This window comes from Etheostoma spectabile, chromosome 8, assembly GCF_008692095.1.
Source record: "Etheostoma spectabile isolate EspeVRDwgs_2016 chromosome 8, UIUC_Espe_1.0, whole genome shotgun sequence".
Lineage (NCBI taxonomy): Eukaryota > Metazoa > Chordata > Actinopteri > Perciformes > Percidae > Etheostoma > Etheostoma spectabile.
The window spans coordinates 17,531,313-17,549,721 of record NC_045740.1 but is presented as its reverse complement, the minus strand read 5'-3'; the positions used below and the strand labels follow the sequence as shown (position 1 = coordinate 17,549,721).

At 40.3% G+C, this 18,409-nt stretch overlaps 1 protein-coding gene across 1 annotated transcript in view; it reads left to right on the top strand.

The window, feature by feature from the left end:
• LOC116693733 (ceramide kinase) overlaps nt 1-18,409 on the top strand; it is a 63,676-nt gene that overhangs the window by 9,214 nt on the left and 36,053 nt on the right. The gene's annotated exons all lie outside the window — the stretch shown is intronic.

Here is an 18,409-nt window from a genome sequence, read left to right as displayed (position 1 = left end):
GATGTTGTATTTTGAAAAGTCTCTGGCCACCACTAACCCAACCCTAACCCCTACCCCGAAACCTAACCCCCTAAACCTAACACCTAACCATAACCACCCTAAACCTAACCTAACCCTGTAACCCCTAACCCTAACCACCCTAACCTAACCCAACACCTAACCCTAACCATACTAAACCAAACCCCCTAACCGAACCCTAAACTAACCCAAACCCTAACCCTAACCTAAACCTAACCCCTAACCCCTAACCCTAACCCTAACCCCTAACCCTAAACCCTAACCCTAACCCTAAACCCTAACCCCTAACACTAAACCCTAACCCCTAACCCTAAACCCCTAAACCCCTAACCTAACCCTTAACCCAAACCATAACCCTAACCCTAACCCTAAACCCTAACCCTAAACCGAACCTAACCCTAACCCCAAACCCTAACCCAAACCAATTAACCAACCTTAACCAACCCTAAAACCTAACCTAACGAATCCATAACCCTAACCATAACCCCTAACACTAACACCTAAACGTAACCCCGAACCCTAACCTAACCACTAACCCTAACCCTAACCCTTACCCTAAACCCTAACCCCTAACCCTAACCCCGACCCTACCCTAACCATAACCCTAAACCTACACCCCTAACCCTAATCCTACCCCCTACCCGGAAACCAACCACTAACTGACCTAACCTAAACCCTAACCTAACCCCTAACCTAAACCCGAAACCCTAACCCATAAACCCTAACCCCCTAACATAACCATAACCTTTTATTTATCCACAAAATTTTATATTGTATTTATTTTGTTATCTTAATTTTCGTTTTTCCTTTTTCCCCCCCCTTCCTTTTATTATGTACAGTGTATATTATATATTTTAATTATTGTAATTTTTATTAGAATCATGTGTTAGTGTCTTGGGAGAGGAGCCGAGCAGGAAAGTTTGGGGAGACTTTTTATTTAAAGTTTATTTTCCCGTCTGTCTGTCCTGTTGGCCTTGGCCCTGCTCTGAGATTTGGCCCTTCTTTTTTAAACGTTTTTAGAACCAAAAAACAAGGTCTTTAAGGGATTTAAGTGGATTTAATCACACCAGGGGTCCCCTGTGCCCGTTGCCCTGCAGCGCCCATCAGGGCACTGCCTTCTCACCCTAAACTTAACCCCTAACCCCTACCTAACATCCCTAATCAAAGGAATTTATGCGAAAAATGAGTAATATATTTCAAGATAGTTACTAGATTTTCTTTGAGGACTGCCACCGGGCATTTATTTGTCATCACAGCTTTACTCTCTTTCTAATATTTTATTTATTTATTTATCTTAATAAACCCGCCCCACTTTTTCTTTTCTCTTACGGTTACAGGTATCCAGTATATATTTAATTATTAATTTATTTAATATATCATGTGGTAGTTTCTCGGGGAGAGGAAGCGAGCAGGAGTGGAGGAGATTTTTAGTTAAAGTTTTGTTCCCGCTGATCCTGTCCTGTGGTCTTTGGCCCTGCTCTTAAGCATTGGCCTTCTTTTAAACCCTAACCATAACCACTAACCCCCTAAAACCCTAACCCCAATAACCCCCTAACCGCCTAACCCGGAACCATAACCCCTAACCCCCTAACCCCTACCCCTAACCATAACCCCTAACCCGAAAACCCTAACCTAACCCTAACCCCCCTAACCCTAACCGAACACTAACCCCCTAACCATAAACCCCATATCATAAGAGATTAACTAAACATACCAATGTTTTTATTCATACTCTGCAGGGCCAAAAGTATGTTTTTACATGATATATATAGAACATGGGCCATTATAAGGTCAAGTTGCTTTGCAGGCCAGGCAGGATCTTTCACACGAACGGAAAACCCAAAAATGGGTGAAATAAGAACGATGGACACCCTTAGAGGTTGAAAAATCAAGAACATTGGGTTGCAGACATACTATGTAATTCATGAGAAAATTGGACTGAGTGAAAATGAATCAATTAAAACAAAATTGTAGTCATTGTCGGGTCTTAAATACTTGCGTTTTTTAAAGGTGTTTATTACCTCATTGACATGCACAGGGTAGGTGTCCTGATAAAAGGGAATGGAGGGTTATCATTCAATTGTCCACAACTCTCATCATAATAGTTCAGCTGGAAACAAGGAGACATTTAAACTTTGAGCAATCTTCACTTTTGATCGTATACTATCATGTTGTTACTACAAAGAAAATGATATGTGCCTAAAATGGAAAATAAATCAAAAACACAAAATTCTGACATCTACATTATATCTTTAGTTACAGGTTAGCCCATGGAGGACTCTTGATGCAAAGGTTTTAAACCTCTGCCCCCCCCCAAAATAATAATTCATCAAGAACCTTAAACCTCGTCTTCTTAACATGAGGCAGTTACCTCAAGGCCTTGAACACCTTCTCAAGAACATTAGACCCTCTTTCGACACCTTTATAAACTTCTCAAGCAGTGGGATTCTTCAAGACCCTGTGCAGGACTCCTCAACCATCTGTGAAACTTTCAAGAACCTTTAAAACCTCTCTCAAGTTCAACCATCTGAAGAAATGTATAAACTATTCAACAACCTTTGCAATGTCCTCAAGAACCTGAATACGCTCCTCAAGTTCTTTAAAACCTCCTACGAAAGCTGTTAACCCCTCATGTTGGCCTTGGTCAAATTGACCGTGTGACTATATCATGTTCTTTTTGAATTCCCACAAAATAACAGGATTATTCAACAACGCGCTTTGGCAAGTACAAATATCTACTTTCATTAATTTTGGGTCATTCAATTTTAGTAGCATTTGAAAAACAAATGAAGTGTTTTTGAAATAGTATCGAGTAAAAGTTGACTATTCCAGTCGTGTTTTCCATAAAATCCATCCTTTATTGGAGTCTAAATAATTCCTAATTTCTGCTTTTCTAACTCAAAACATAGTACTAAGTTGCCTATAAAGGAGGTTTATTGACCATAATTCAACAAAATAACTGTTTAAAAACTATAGTTAAGAAGTAGTGTTACGTAGGGTTGAAGTTTGTCAAAAACTTGACAAACACTTCAGAAAAAGCTCAAAAAAAGGCACAAAACGTGAGAAAAAGTTAAAATACCAGCATAAACAACAAAAGTGTTGATTTTCAGTTTTGACGGGAAGACAACACGAGGGTTAGAAACAACTCCGGTGCAAAATGATCTACCGGTATAACGCTGTGTTTGACAGTTCTCTGGGAAAATGTTTTCATGGTATGATATTGACCCCAGTTTATGGTGGCAAAATGCCCAATTAGCTGATAACGCTAGTCGTCGGGGCATGGGTTAAAGTAAAAAGAAATCGCTTTTCTATTACCAATACAAAGTCCAAATAGCAGGTCTGCTCTAGATCGCCCTGGTGAAGCACACAAATCAAAAATAAAAGGGTAAAATCAGTGTAGTCTAATGCATCATGTTTGGTGTATGAAAGCCGTTTTACCTGGGAATCTGCGGCCTTGCAGATGATATCGGACTTAATGAGTGTTCGGCAGTCTGTAAACCAAAACAAAGGTTTATGTCACCAGTCAAGGATTTTTTCAGACCACAGACTCTCCGATCCTGAAAATGAGAAGTAGGTCTGGACTGTGTGGACACCGTGAGTTATGCAGTACTCATAAATCCACCAACTTGCAGCTGTCAGATTGTTCCCTTCGAGACGGAAAAAAGGGTTGTCAGGGTCGGCAGGAGGGTTGAACATCCAAGGGTCCCGATGGTCCGACTGCGCTCGTCTGGACGAGACACCCACCCGGTGTTTTCTGGAAAGTTCACGTTAAAGGTAGCAGAACAGGAGGTGGGAGAGAAAAAGAAAAGGATTAGAAAGGGGATCATCAGTTGTGAGCTCTGTGGTCCAGTACTACGTGTATGCTCGAAAACAAATGAAAAAAAGCTATAGGCTACATGTAGAGGTACAGACCCACCATGATCTATGAAATATTATCAAATGCATTCAATTTTCATTTTATTGATAGTATCAATTCATAACAAGGGTTATCTCGAGACCCCCTTTACAGATAGGGGGGGAAGGGCCACCCCCAAAGGGGTCTAGGACCATACTCCAGAATTGCAAGGACAACAGGTTAGTAGTTTCCTCCGAGAAGAAACAGGCAACAGTGGGGAGGAAAAACTTCCTTAGGAAGAAACCTGCGACAGCCCAGACCAGACCAGACCCAGGCGCGAAACCGAAACCAGGCCCAGGCCCAGGACCAGACAAAGACCCGGCCCAGCCCAGACCCGACCTAGGCTCTTGGTAGGGGTGTAGACGACGGTGGGGTTTAGAATGCAGAGTGGCAAAACAGTCACAAAAAATAGTCGTTTTTATTAGTGATTTGTAGTTCTTGGAATAGAAGGGCACTGTGCGGGCATTACAGACCCAAGCAGGGACGTAGCAGGGCACTGAAGACGTTGTACCTGGCAAACGTGATACACGATTTGGAGCTCCTGATCAAATGTACTTGATACTTTGGGGGGTGGTTGTACACGAGCTCGGTGTTGTGATGGCAACGTTTTGATCCATCTGTGGTCATCCAATATAGTGGATAGTGCAGTCTGTTTAAAATTGTAAACTAAAACAAAATAGGTTTCAAGGTTCAAGGGAGTCCGCACGGTGAAGGAGGGACAAAAAAAGCCAAGAGGCATCTGCCTGTATAGCGATGTGTTGCTAGTGTGTTGTTTTTCTTATTATAGCTTGATATGTCGTACCGCGGGCACATTGTAATATTCACACTGTACAACTTGTGAATATTGATCATTGTTGGTAGATGCAGTTGGCACGATCCATTAAGTCTGAAAACTTTATTCACAAAAGTTTGCTGAAGTTGTGCGACCAGTGCGGGGAAAAGATGAATGGAAACACCTTCAAATGTCCTCAAATCAAAACCGTAAGAACAGGTTTTAGCACTTTAGGCGTTGGATGGAAAAACACTTTCACCAGCTTAGTACACGTGAGGGTGTGGTTTACCAACTTCAATAATTTGATTGACAAGTAGATGGAAACTTAGCGACAGTGTAGGTTTTCACAGCGCCCGGCCTGTCGTCCACTCCCAGTTTCTGCTTTTATTAGCCTGTGGCCACGTGCGAGTCTTTTTTTAAACAGGTCAGGTTGGGTCCAGAAACAATTTACCGATTTTAGAACTTTTTTAAAGGACATTTCCTTTGGCTTTTCTTTGCGTATATAAAATGAACGTGTGATGTTTTTCCTGGATGCTAATACACTGGAAAAACCAAATAGCTCAATCTCGAGAGAGAACAACAGGTTGAGAGTTCTGCAATTAAAAAAAAAAATGTAGGGGGTTTTAAAAAACAGTATCCTGATTAAAACCTTGACACGACCAAGTCTGGGCTTAACTATCCACATAGATTACACTGATCTCAACTATTCAGTCTTTAGTTTTGTTACTACAAAATTAGGTATACTTTCATACAAATGAGAGTCTATTGATCCATGTATTCCAAAAAGAAGTGTACTATACAGTGGTAGTAAGTTGGAGTGAAGTTGGTAAGAAGATGTGACTATATACATGGTGATAATTATATACAGGCAAAACGAGCACAGCACGTGGCATGGTCAACGGGAGGATAAACAGTTTAAGAAAAGCTCAATTTTATAATAAATAAATTAGAATCATAATAGTTGAAACTTATTGTAAATGTCTCACCCCTCGCCTCTCTGGCCTTCACAACCAACTTTCCACCCAGCCGCGTCGTGATGGAACACTTTTCTCCTGACCGATTTCAATGTCTTCCTGTTTCAGGCCCCTGAGCTTGTCCTCTGTTTATCCACTGGACATTTTTATGTACAGCATTGAGCGTAGTTAGAACAGCGCTGTCTGTCTGTATGGATGCAGAATGTTACAACTACTGTTAATAAACTGCAGACTGTTCCTAGTTTCGGTAAGGTGACCCCCGCAGTCTCAGATAAAACTAGCCAGCTGTTTCAGTCCCCTGAGCTTCTCCTCTGTTTGCATTACACCTGGGACTGTTTATGTCCTGTGCATTACACAGCAGACCTGTTACGATCAGGATTAAAACAAGCCGGCCGGTTTTCCAGTACTCACTGCCCTGGCATCGGTGGCCGTTGCTGAGCAGAATCAGAAAGAAGAAAGCTGAAGGAATCTCCGCTGGAAGTGTGGAGGAATCACGTCCATGCCTCCGTCTTCTGTGTGAATGACTCCTCGTTCTGTCCGAGCTCTGGCTTATCTGCTCGGCTTATGGACTCGGCGGTGCTTTCCCCGTCAATAAAAACCATAAACAAGCATCTGTTTGTGTGAGTAATATAAGATCTTTTTTTTTTTTTTTGTTGTGACAAGTGGTCGTTGATTGGATTGGCTCAGCTTGAGGCATATCGCATGGTTTGCACGCACGTCAAGGGAGAAATCGAATAATGATAGCAAGGGATTTAAGTTTTTCCAACAAATCTATTTCTTCAATTGACGCTCACAACATACATGTTGACAGGTTGCGTTTTTTATTTTTAATATTCTTTATCGGAATCATCATGGTCATTAGAGAGGATTTTGATGAAGGATATTTGAAAACCAAAACCAAAAAGATTTATTCGGCCATTATAAAACGCAGATAGATCGATCGGGAATGCTGATACTTGTTCGCCGATACTATGTCCCGACGGATATATCGGTCGGGCTTTTAATACAAATCATACGATACTAATCATAATTATATAAAAGGCAACAGTGAATACAGTACGTGAAAAAGAAAGGAAACCACGACCATGATGAAAGGTTCAATTTCTCTTTTTATGCCCAAAATGCAAATATCCAACTATATACGGTAGATTATATCAACATATGTTTGGAGCATCGATGTCTGTGCGGACCAGTATATTGAAAAAGTCAACTTTCTGGTCAGTCAAACTTCTACAGTTTGGGGTTTGACATCATATTTGCTATTGTGGCACGCTTTAAGACAGGTGGGTACGATGTCTATCATATCAAGAACTACTATTTACTCAATTATATTTCAAAAAACACTTCAATTTTTCGAACGCTTTAAAATCAATGGACACCCAAAAATTATGAAAGTAGAGATGTGTACTTGCAAAGAGGTTGTTGGGAATTCAATATGTTATTTTGGGGAAATTACAAATTGGGTAGTTAAATAGCGCATTGAGATAGGGGAAAAGGGTTGCACAATGTGACCCTGAGGACAAAAATTGAGGGTTAAACTTACGAAAGACTTGGAGATGTCATGGGGCTAGCCCCTGCCTTCAGTAAATAGGGGTAGAATGTGTATCTGCTAGCTAACATTTAAGTAAATGGGAATGGTTAGTGTGAGCAGTAGCAAGGGTTGTCATTTTATTTCAGTACTGTCAAAGGGCTAGGAATCATGTTGGATAAAAGAACCACAAACTAATTCAGTTCAATTTAATTTATGTTAGTTTCATTCACTTTCTTATTGCAAGCAGGGGTGTGGATTGGCAAACCAGGACAGTGAGATTCTGGAGTAATTTATAGAGGGGAAGATCTGGAATGGACCAATGTCAGCCAGTCAGAGAGGGTGTACGAATGTCTAGAGTTGTGTTGTGAGAACTTGTTTAAGATGAAATTTCATTTTGAGTTTATAGTTGATAGGAGTGAGTCATGTAGCCATAAAAGGTTGGAATGTGAAAGTAACACAATAGGGTTTTGATTGATTTCAATAACTTTGGTTTGTCGTGTAGGAGGGGCTTGTATAAAGGAAGGAGGCGGAGGCTCCTCTGGAGGAGAACACTTTGGCAGTAGAGTGCAGTTGCTAGGACCAAACAGTCCGGGCCCGATTTAGCCTTTTTATTATTGGTTGTATTATTGGTGATAGTAATTTCAAAGTAGTCTAGTTTTCATGTTTGTTTATTTTCCTATATTTTTCAATAATCATTCTGGCAATGGCTGCAATGTCCTTATGTGACGGCGGAGAAATAAATAAGGCCTCCAGGTGGGGAACTCCGGAGTCCATTTTTCTCCTTTTCCATATGGGGCCTAAACTTTACAAGAGATAAAAGGTTCATCGCAAAAACAGGGAACTTGGAAGTCATTCCTTCCGGCTCTGTGCTGTGCAGTTTCTCAAAACCCTTCACTTTTAGGGAAAAACCACCAACAACAAAACAAAACTTTGAGCTAGCATGTAGCGCAACATGCTAAACGGCAGTTTGGCGAAATGTTGGATTAGTTGCAAAAAGGCACTGGCCGAGACAGATTGGGTTGGTTTTAAAGAAATTCAAAAATCCCGTCGCTGTCTGTACCCTGCTGCTATTACAAAGCGCCCATTAGCCACTGCACACTGAGAGTCAAACGACACCACAGCCATGTAGTGGCGCCGGACTTTTGCCTATTCTAGGACTGTCTTACTGTATGCTCAATTGACATTCTAAACTCAAATTTTGCTGTCATTTCTTCATGGTATGTGCCTTCTTATGTTTACTTTTATATTGTTTACTTGAAGTTAGGTGTGTCTGTGTTGACCTAATGGGTAAAATATGTCTTGTTCCACCGTGGGATAGAGGGAAACGTCATCCATCTCTTGTGTTTGTCTCCCAGAATGCATGTGTGGTGTAGACAGGACGTCACCGTGGGAAACTTCCATAGTAAACAACACACGTCACAACTTGATCAAACGTTATTTTAATAACAAAGTATCTGTGTTTACCATGTACATATTAAATATGTAATCCACATATACAAGCTTTATTCAGAACATCAGCAACATTGTTTTGTCCCCCGAAACATCAACTTTAATCCCTTATTTTGTATTTTCTTCTTGTCTCTAAAGGTCGGTAGGGACAGCTGTTGTAGACGGAGGGAACATGTACTCTTTCAGCAGAAGGTGGACCTTCTCTGTCTCCTCCCACCGCTTTGGACAAAAAAAGAAACAACCCCAAGCTTCAGATGGAAACAACATAACGCGTATTAACGGACAATCAATGAAGTCATAAAATCTCATTATTTGCTCTTTCGGTCGTCCACTGCTACAACCCTTAACAAAAAAAAAAACATCAAATCAAATATTTCTACTTGATTGGATCTATCTCCTCTCTCTCTATCTCTCTCATAAAATAGAGTCTCCGTTAGTATTTGCCTAGTTGACTGCTAGGGAGGCGGCAAACGTAATTCTCAAACAGAGCGGTGGCTTTCTTACCCAACTGCAGAGAGGACCCCAGTTATCCTGAATTAGTTAATTTTACTGAAAGTAACTAATTGCTTAACTAGAAATTCGCGTGGAAACCCGGTTGCCTGAGAACGGAGTTTGACAGAAAAGAAACAGGTCCAGTGTATAAACACAGAGAAATAATTTGATGCAGTTGAAAAAAAAAAATCAATTCACATTAGTAGTACACTGAAAAAAATGATACTGGACCCGACTAAAAAACATTGCTGTGTTGTTGCAGCTTAATTTATTTAATTTTCTCAAACAACATTTTTTGGATTTCAGTTAAAACTTACATTTGTGATTTAAAATCAAATCAAAATGTCTTCTGGCCAAGAAGACTTTGGTACAACCTAAATTTTATTGGGCAAACCTATTTTTACTATAACATCCAAGGACATTTTTTACTTTGGACTAAACAAGCAAAATGCGTAATGTGTTTTTAACTTTAATCTAGTAAAATTATATTTAATTCAGATTATTAGGGTCGCGGTATCGCAAGGATTTACCGCAGTTCGAATCACAAGTCCCCGAAATTCAAAATCAATGGACAGGGAGATCAGTTCCAATACCAATTTTGCCGAGGTATAAACAGAGATTCTCAGAGAATCTGCTGTAAGTGTACAAGGCAAGAAAGAAACCTGAAACATATGTTTATTAATGCACGGTTAATTTACCACCCCCACCCCCCCCCCCCCCCAAAAAAAAAAAAAAATGTTTCTGGTGGGTTAACACATGGTTAAAGGTGTGGAATTTAAAGATTCGGGATGTTGTGATTGACATCACATCACTAAAATGAAGAGGATTTAGGTGGAGAGTGGATTGGTTTCAAGGAGCAGCCCAGGTGGATGTGTTTGGCGTGTGTCAGGGGTGTGTCGGTGTGTGTCGGTGGTGTCGGTGTGTGTGTCCGGCAAGTGGGTCGGTGTGTGTCCGGTGTGTGTGTCCGGCGTGTCTCACCTCCCTCTGGACGCCCTGCACGCGGCGCAGGAGGCGCAGATGGAGCTGTGTTTGCTTTAGACGTTAAGAACTCTGCGTATCTGTTGGAGAATCGATGGATCCAGCTGCCTCGGCGCTCCGTCCCTGGACAGCGCTGCCTGACAAAACACAAACGTGACAGGTTTTATACTTAACTTCATGCATCTTATGTTTTGTTATTTTATTATGCTGCTCTGTTTTATCACTAAAGATACGTTACAATATACAGACAATAGTCTTATAATTGGTTGGACTGGTTTTGAAACTACATAAAAGACCAGAAAATCAAGAATTAATATCACCTCTTATGTTCTTTAAACTGCCGACGTAGCAAGACTTTAAATCCACAGATAAGTGTTTGGCTAGATTGTTTATAGATTCGACATTTACCATGATGTAGTCAGCTTCATTTCACGGAGAAAGTAATTAAGAAAAGAGGAGGGGCGCGCCAAGGTTAAGATGGTATTACTCACTGTAGGGGTGTGTGAAAAGCGGGATACATATTGACACATAAAAGGATTTACAGATGTTTCTGAGCCCCTTGTTATTATCATCTTTTGGGGAAGGGTGGCATTCATATATTTGGGGGGGCAACAAATCACCTCTTCTCAAATATCTGTGGGTGAGGGGGTGGACATATCTCTGCAATCCCCAAACCACCAGAAACAGCGTTTAGGAACATAACATTGTATTTATTATGAACAAACCAGACTTTTTTCAGAAAACGGAGTGAAGGTGCAATACTATTGTGACATAAATATCATGATAATTAACCTATCAGGGGGCTCTGGTGATTTTCTTAACCCCTATAACACACTGCTTTAACCGCATTTTACCTCTGGAATACTGTAGCTTCAAGGAAGTGGAGGTTTTTTTGGGTTGTTTTTTGTAAATGCAAAACTGATGTGGACAAGGTTTGCTTTGAGGACTAATTTGAAGTTGCGAAAAAGGGAATAAATTGCAATATAAGCAGAAATCGCAATAATATTGTGGACAATATCGTGCTAATACTTGTCATCGGGGGGTCTGGTGATTTTCCATAACCCCTATCAAACTGCTTAAGAGATATTGACATCTGAACTATGTAGCATTTGCACTATAAAAGCTCCAAGCTTCGGCAGGGAAGTGGAGTGTTTGTTTTTTGTTTTTTGGGTGACCCACCTGCGTCTGGCCGCGCAGAGCGTCTGCAGAGCTCGTCTAACGACAGATAAGGGACCACGGTGGGAGTTTAGTTGTCTATGTTTATCTGAGTCGGGGAAGTCTCCCGTCATCTATCCCTTAGGTTTGCGTGGACAGGGAAGACCCAATTTAAACACCAATAAAACCTAATACAAAGAACAACAGTCCGGACATACGGAATAACGCTATTTGATAACGCTGATTGCTCAGGTGTTGGTAGCTGACAGGAAGTGACGTGGTGAAGGGAGAGGGCAACAGCCGGAAACAATGAGTCGCACTAATGGACGGCATCATGGCGATGCTGAAGAGAGGATGAGCTATCTGAGGAGAAAACTTTTTTGTACACTCTAAACAAGACAAACCCATTCTTCTAATGTCTACTTGTTTCTGGGTAGTTTGTTCTTCTTTTACACAATCGGTTGCATTTGTTCTCTTTCCTTTTTCTTGTACATTTAGAAATTACAAACAGTGGACAAATAACTACAAACAATACACGGGCGGGAACACGCCCAGGGACCAAAGAACATAGAGAGACAATGACAGATAGAGGAGTCGAGACACACGCTATAATTTACAGAGGGGATGCACATTTCCCACGAGAAAGCAGCGGTTGAAAGAAACGTCATTAGGAAAAAACACCTGGGAAGACTCAGGCAACTGCTCACAAATAAGGATTGTAAGTCTGTGGACTAAAAACACAACGTTGCACAAAGAAATACATAAATACAGACATACATAAATAAAAAACTAAACCTGCAAGCCAGCCCTGAACTGTACAAGTTTCACAGGTACAAACTTAATGTACAGCCTACACAACAAAGGTTACTGCTACAGATTCTATTTTTCAGTTAATATCCAAATATATATATATCGATATATATATATCATATATATATCTTATTATGATTTGCCGCAGGTGAGCTACGGGTTTTGGGGACTCTGTAGCACTCGTGACGTAATTTGGGGTTTTAAAAACAATTCTGAACTAAATTTACTATAATCTTTTAACTAAATCTTGTAATTTATATCAATTTCAACAAATTGTGATAATATTGGGTGTTAGGGAATGCATCAGTCTCTATAGACACCAATTCAGAATGGAAAGGGGGGTTCGTTTTTGTCATAAGTTATAATTCATGTTAAAAATCCACTATGGAAAAAACATAAAGTGGACATATCCAGAAATAATTTACTGAATTGAGCAGGAAAACATGATTATCACAGAACCTAGGAAAGGACGTTGATTTCAGGTTTTGAAACCGTATACGGAAAAAAATTGAAATGGGTCAAATGACCCGAATATCAGGCAAGGTTAAAGGTGTCCACGTAAGTGAGGTGTAGGAAGAGAGGGGGATAGCTTGGGTTAGGTCGATTAACAGGGTAAGCCAATCAGATGCAGGGACTAAGGGCAATATTAAGGCGGGCCAACGGCAGGTCCTTTGACGTCAAACACGTCTAGCGGATTGATTAGCATCTACCGCTGCAATGTTAAGCGTAAATAACTTAAGGGCAAAAGTGAATTATTAATCTAGAAAAAGAATGGCTTCAACCTCAAATTAAAAAAAAAAAAAAAAACATCAGCAAACACAATGAGAACATTCCAACAACGATCTTGAAAATGAACAGTTTGATCTCAAACGGAAAAGGTTAACGAATTACAATATATGCACAAAAAAGGGTACACGCAAACATTCAAATGTATGAAAAAAACACCACAAAGCATAATAGAAGACTAAACAAAACCTTTGCGTCCATTCAGTTTAACCCATGGTAAGACATTAATTCTAAAAGGTGGAATTACACCCTTAATGTGTCCAGTGGCGGTGTGGAGAACCACCTGACAGAACCTGCTCCTGAGACCAGAGTCAGACTAGCAGATGGCGTTGGGTTCCGATCAGCCTGCTTTTGTAACCCTCAGGTATCGACCCACCCGACCAGAATCCTCCGATTTTATTGGGTGACTAGTTCCGTGTCGAAACATTAGTGAGACCCGATTTTCATGTGTGTGTGTGCTTCCTGAAATCGTAATGAAATTACGGGGATCCGACCCTTCCCTAACGAGCTCTAATCCCCGTGAGAGCTTTGACGGCTGTTTTGCGCGGGAAATCATCCTCGCAGACGGTAAACCACGAGTATTGAACCAAAAACACGCGTTACTATCTTTTTATTACGCGGATTGGGCTTTGGTTGTTAAAAGATGTTTAAAGGTGACAGACAACAATTCAGCATGGCGTATGGAGTCACAGGGGCCAACTTATACTTTGATAGTTAAGAACATGTTGCGACATCAGGTTTTTGGCTTTTACTTAGGATTTTGAATGCAGGACTTGCATTTAATGGAGTATTTTACAATGTTGTATTGGTGCTAAAGGATCTGTCTTCCACCCACTTTCAAAATCATTTTAAAAGCAAAAAAACCAACTTCTGTGCTCCAGCCAGATAAATACAATATCACTTTTTTTATGACAAACTGAGTTTCTTGAGCCCACATGTGGGGTCAAAAAAGCTAAAAAATCAAATACCCCCCCTTCGATCTTCTGGACTAAGAAATAAGGAAATCGAAAAACCAATTGGCCGATTCTCACAATGAAATAACATAATCTTTAGCCCGGCGTGAAAAAAAGAGAAAATATCGAAACCTTAAATCCCTAATGGACAAGCTAGGGGGGCTCGTTTGGAAAAAAAAAGGAAAAAAAAAAGTCCGAGTTTACCACAAATATGTCAAACAAAGGTTTTATAACTTCTTTCAAAAAAAGAAACTCGTTTTCAAAATAAATATGTGTGCCATCAGTTAAATGGAATCACCACACAAAAAGGAAAAAAAAAAGATAATTAAATTTCAGCTCAATTAAAACCCTCTGTTGTCTCGGGCAAATGACCGTTTCCTATATCAATGTTCTTTTTAAATGCCCACAATAACATTGATTGATTCCACCAAGCTCTTTGCCAGTACACATCTCTACTTCATTAATTTTGGGGCGTCTTATTCAATTTTATAGCATTTGGAGCAAACAAATGAAGAGGTTTTTGAAAGGTATGAGTAAAAGTTGACAATTACAGGTCTGTGATGATCATCACATCATTCCTTTAAGTTTAGCTCGCCCATATGACCAAATGCGGCGTTTCGACGCAAAACATCGGTATACTTTCCTATCATGAGGTTTATGAACCATAAATTCCCAAAAATTAACTGCCGAAACTAAAGTCAGCCGTAGTTAAGTAGTGGCGGGAAGCGTCAAACGGTGACAAATGTTGAAAAAAGCGTCCAAAAGTGTTAAAAACAAGGGAAAAAAACGTTTGTAAAAGAGTCAACAAAAGGGTGTGATTTTCTATTTGAAGGGGAAAAACAACACACTGCATGTACGCTTCAGAAGAACAACCGTGCAAAACCTTTTAATACCGGAATACGGTACGCTTGTCGTGGTGTAGATTGCATAAAAGACAAGAAGAAGGGTTAGCGTACACCACCTAATCATGGGGCTTCAACGTTTTCCAGGCCAAGGACCCACCCAAACGAGGCGAGATGGAGCGGGGAACCCACCAGTAAGTATTTTATGTATAAAATGGTGTTAGATAACACTGGGTCTATAGTGCCATGTGTGCATTGATGACTGAAGCCATCTTGTGCCTCAATAGCGTCATACAGTTGTGTATTGAGTTCATGTTAATGTGTATTTAAAGGACATTTTCAATTAGTGGAAAAAATTGAAAGGGGGGGGGGGACTATAAAAAAAAGTCTATCAACCAAAACTTTCGAGAACCCCCATGCAGTTACCGACGCGGACCCCTGTTGAAGACCCTGCCATGTATAGTGTGTGTGGTGAGTTTCCCTGTTGCTAGTTGATAACAGTAGCTGGGTGGGCTAGGGACACCCCCGCCCACCTCCCCTCCACCACTTCCCCAAGAATACATGCTCGCCGTTGATAGAGATAACAACAGCGTTGCCATCAAGGACACAACCCCCCCCCTCACCTTGCATGCTAATGCTCACCCATAAACCTCTGTGTGATCCCTGTATTTGAACAAATTCGCAGAGCTTTGGCACTATCTTCTTGGAAGGACGACACGATAAAATAACAAAAACTCCAAGGCGTTTCAGACGATATTTCGGCAAAGAGATTTCCACTGCATGACCGTTTTTTCACAAGTCACACACACACAGTATGTCCAGAAATTCTGACACGAAAATGCCTTTCAGAGGACACCATGCAGGGAAAATGAAAAACTTTGATTGAGGAACTGTTTTTTGGTCTCAGGACCCAACTTCGCGAGATTTGCCCACGCAGAGAAGCTAAACGTCAGCTAACATTGTTAGCGCTAATCAAAACTAAGCCCCGGATCCTAAATGTGTGTAAATGGTCTAACTTCAGCAAAAGACCAAATCATAAATCATTTAACCCTGTTGGTATTCCCATCAACCCATGTTCACTTTTTTTCAACATAGGAGGCCTTTTCTGACATTTTTGTCCATTTTCATGATGTGTGGTGCTTTTTTTTGACGTTTTGGTGTTTTTTTCCCAACGGTTTGTGATAAGTTTAGTGGTCTTATTTGATGGACAATCTTGCTTGACAAAAAAAAATTTAAAAATTGGAACCGGGGTCAATTGACAAGGACAACCATGAGGGTAAATGTAACTGTTCATCCATCACCACGGACATTCGAAGAGGAAAGGAGGGTTCTGTTAAGAGGATATTTTGTATCATATTAGACAGTATGAGAACTAAAGTTGATTTTTTTGAACAGTAAAGCATGTAAAAATGTTTAAAAACCCCAATAAGTTATGCGAAATGAAAATGAGGCCCCATGTGCAGGTAGCAAAGCAGCTAGTTTGTATAAAGTTAGGCAGCTAAGTTGTTATGGTATAAACCTCATGTCGTCCCTCAGGTCAAATGGACCTTTCGTTTTCCCTCTATCATGTTCTTTTTAATTCCCCAAAATAACATGATTGATTCCACACACCGCTCTTGGCAAGTACAAATCTTACTTCATTAATTTTGGGGCCGTCTTATTCAATTTTAAAGATTGAAAAAACAATGAAGGTTTTGAAATCGTAGTGAGTAAAAGTGACAATTCCAGTCTGTGATTATCCATCAACATCAATTCCTTCAGGTTTTAGTCTAAATAAGTCCTAAATTATGGTTTTCTAACGCAAACAGTTGGTAGAATTCTATAAATTACTTATTTGCATGAAATCCAAAAGTAACTGTAAAACAGAAGTTAAGAAGTTGGTGTTAGTAGTGTTGAAAACATCAAAAAAGTGACAAACATCAAAAAAAAGGTGCAAAGGACAAAAACATGATAAAATACGTTCAAACAAAAAAGTGGGGATTTTTAATTTTTGAAGGGAAGACAATTAACAAGGGTTAACCACAGAGGCTTTCCTCCATGAGAAACATATTGATAACAAAACAACCTTTAATAATATCTTTTTTTCAGTGTTCTCATGTGAGGGTAAAAATTGCGGACACGTTAAGAGTTGAATGTTTTTATTTACTGTAATTAAAAACAGTACAGCAGAAGAGAAAGATCAGTCCAGCTCAGATTACAGCTATGAGGTCGACTAATTACTAGATGAAACTAGTTTTTCAGCGTAAGATTACAAAGACAGTGTGAAAAATATATAGATATATAGAGATTTATACTATTTGTTAGTTGGAGGGTCAGATGGCGAGGAATAAGTTTCAATGATGGAACATTTGAGTTTATCTGGACATGGTAAAAGAAAGCTATTCACTGAATATGATTCTCTCATTTCTGTGCTAATCATAATTCTAAACCGGATAAAACTAGAGATGTTATACGATTTGGCTTTAAACTCGACTCTAGGTTTTTGACTGTGTCACTGCTTCACTTTCTTTAATGCAGGCTTCATACATCGCAACATTTAACAAAACAAAAATCAGTTCATTTCAATAGTGAATCTGCAATCGGTGGTTCAATGATAATTAATTGGAATTGTAGAAGACTGAAAACTTTGCAATGCAAATCTACAACAGCTAATCACATTCAAAAAGTCTTGACAGCGTCGACCTGTGAGAAACACATGGAGAGGGCTACAATGTTAGCCGTTGTGTCCCCTCACAGTTGTTCTTATTGAACTGCTCTCCACAAAGAGATGCTGCATTTCACAGTCGTTCGTTATTGTCTAGGTGCGGGCCTGACTGCTAACTGTAGAAAGCAGGGCGCGCAGATTGTGAACACCACAAGAAAAACTTCACGTTTCTGCCTTCTAGTCTGGATACTTCTTCTTTTCACTAAATGGGAGATCTCAGGAGTGGCGGACAGTAGGCTAATCCTGAAATTATGACTCAGCATTAGCTAGACCGGCTGACATGAACGGTTTTTTTCCCCCCCCAGCTAGGCATTGTAAATAAGGCTGGTTAATTCATTCTAGTGACGTTGCAGTAATGAATCAATTCGTTTTGGTGAACTTGCAGGCAAATACATTGCCGTTGACCAATAAAAGCATTAGCTGTTGAGTGGTTAGCGGTTTGCTAAAAACATCTGTCAGAATATAAACTGCAACACAACAGTGACAGAGGGTATGTGTGATGTATGTGCTGTCGAACCAAGGACTGAGCTTCCTAACTGACAGAACACCCCCCCCCACTAACGCTAATGAAATGTTAAAGAGTAAACTGCCCAGACAGAGAAAGTAGAAAGGAGCTATCGCGTTGACTAGAGATAGCATGTTCCCAGATTGCTCGGTGGGTTAGCGATACTAGTCACCATGCTGCAGGCACCGCCTTTGTCATGAAATGGGAGATCATTTCTCGGCCCACTTCTTACTCACGAATGGGCCTTTTCCAGTCTGTACGTGAATGTTTGTGAATGCAACATGCTAGTAGCAAAACCAGCTAGATTGCAGTGAGTATAGGCTAGGACAGGCTACTACTGCCCTTTAGCAAACGCGCTGTCATTGTGGGCAGATATACGTGGTATAGATCCCACGAGGCATGTTCTGGCTAAATTGCATGTTAGCGGTGAGTCACAAGCTACAGTCAGTAGCTGTTCCCAAGTGTTACAAACCACAGACGATTCATGAAATCATGCAAAGGATTTGCCAGTTTCTGGGTTAACCTGGCACTAAATCTATTAAAGC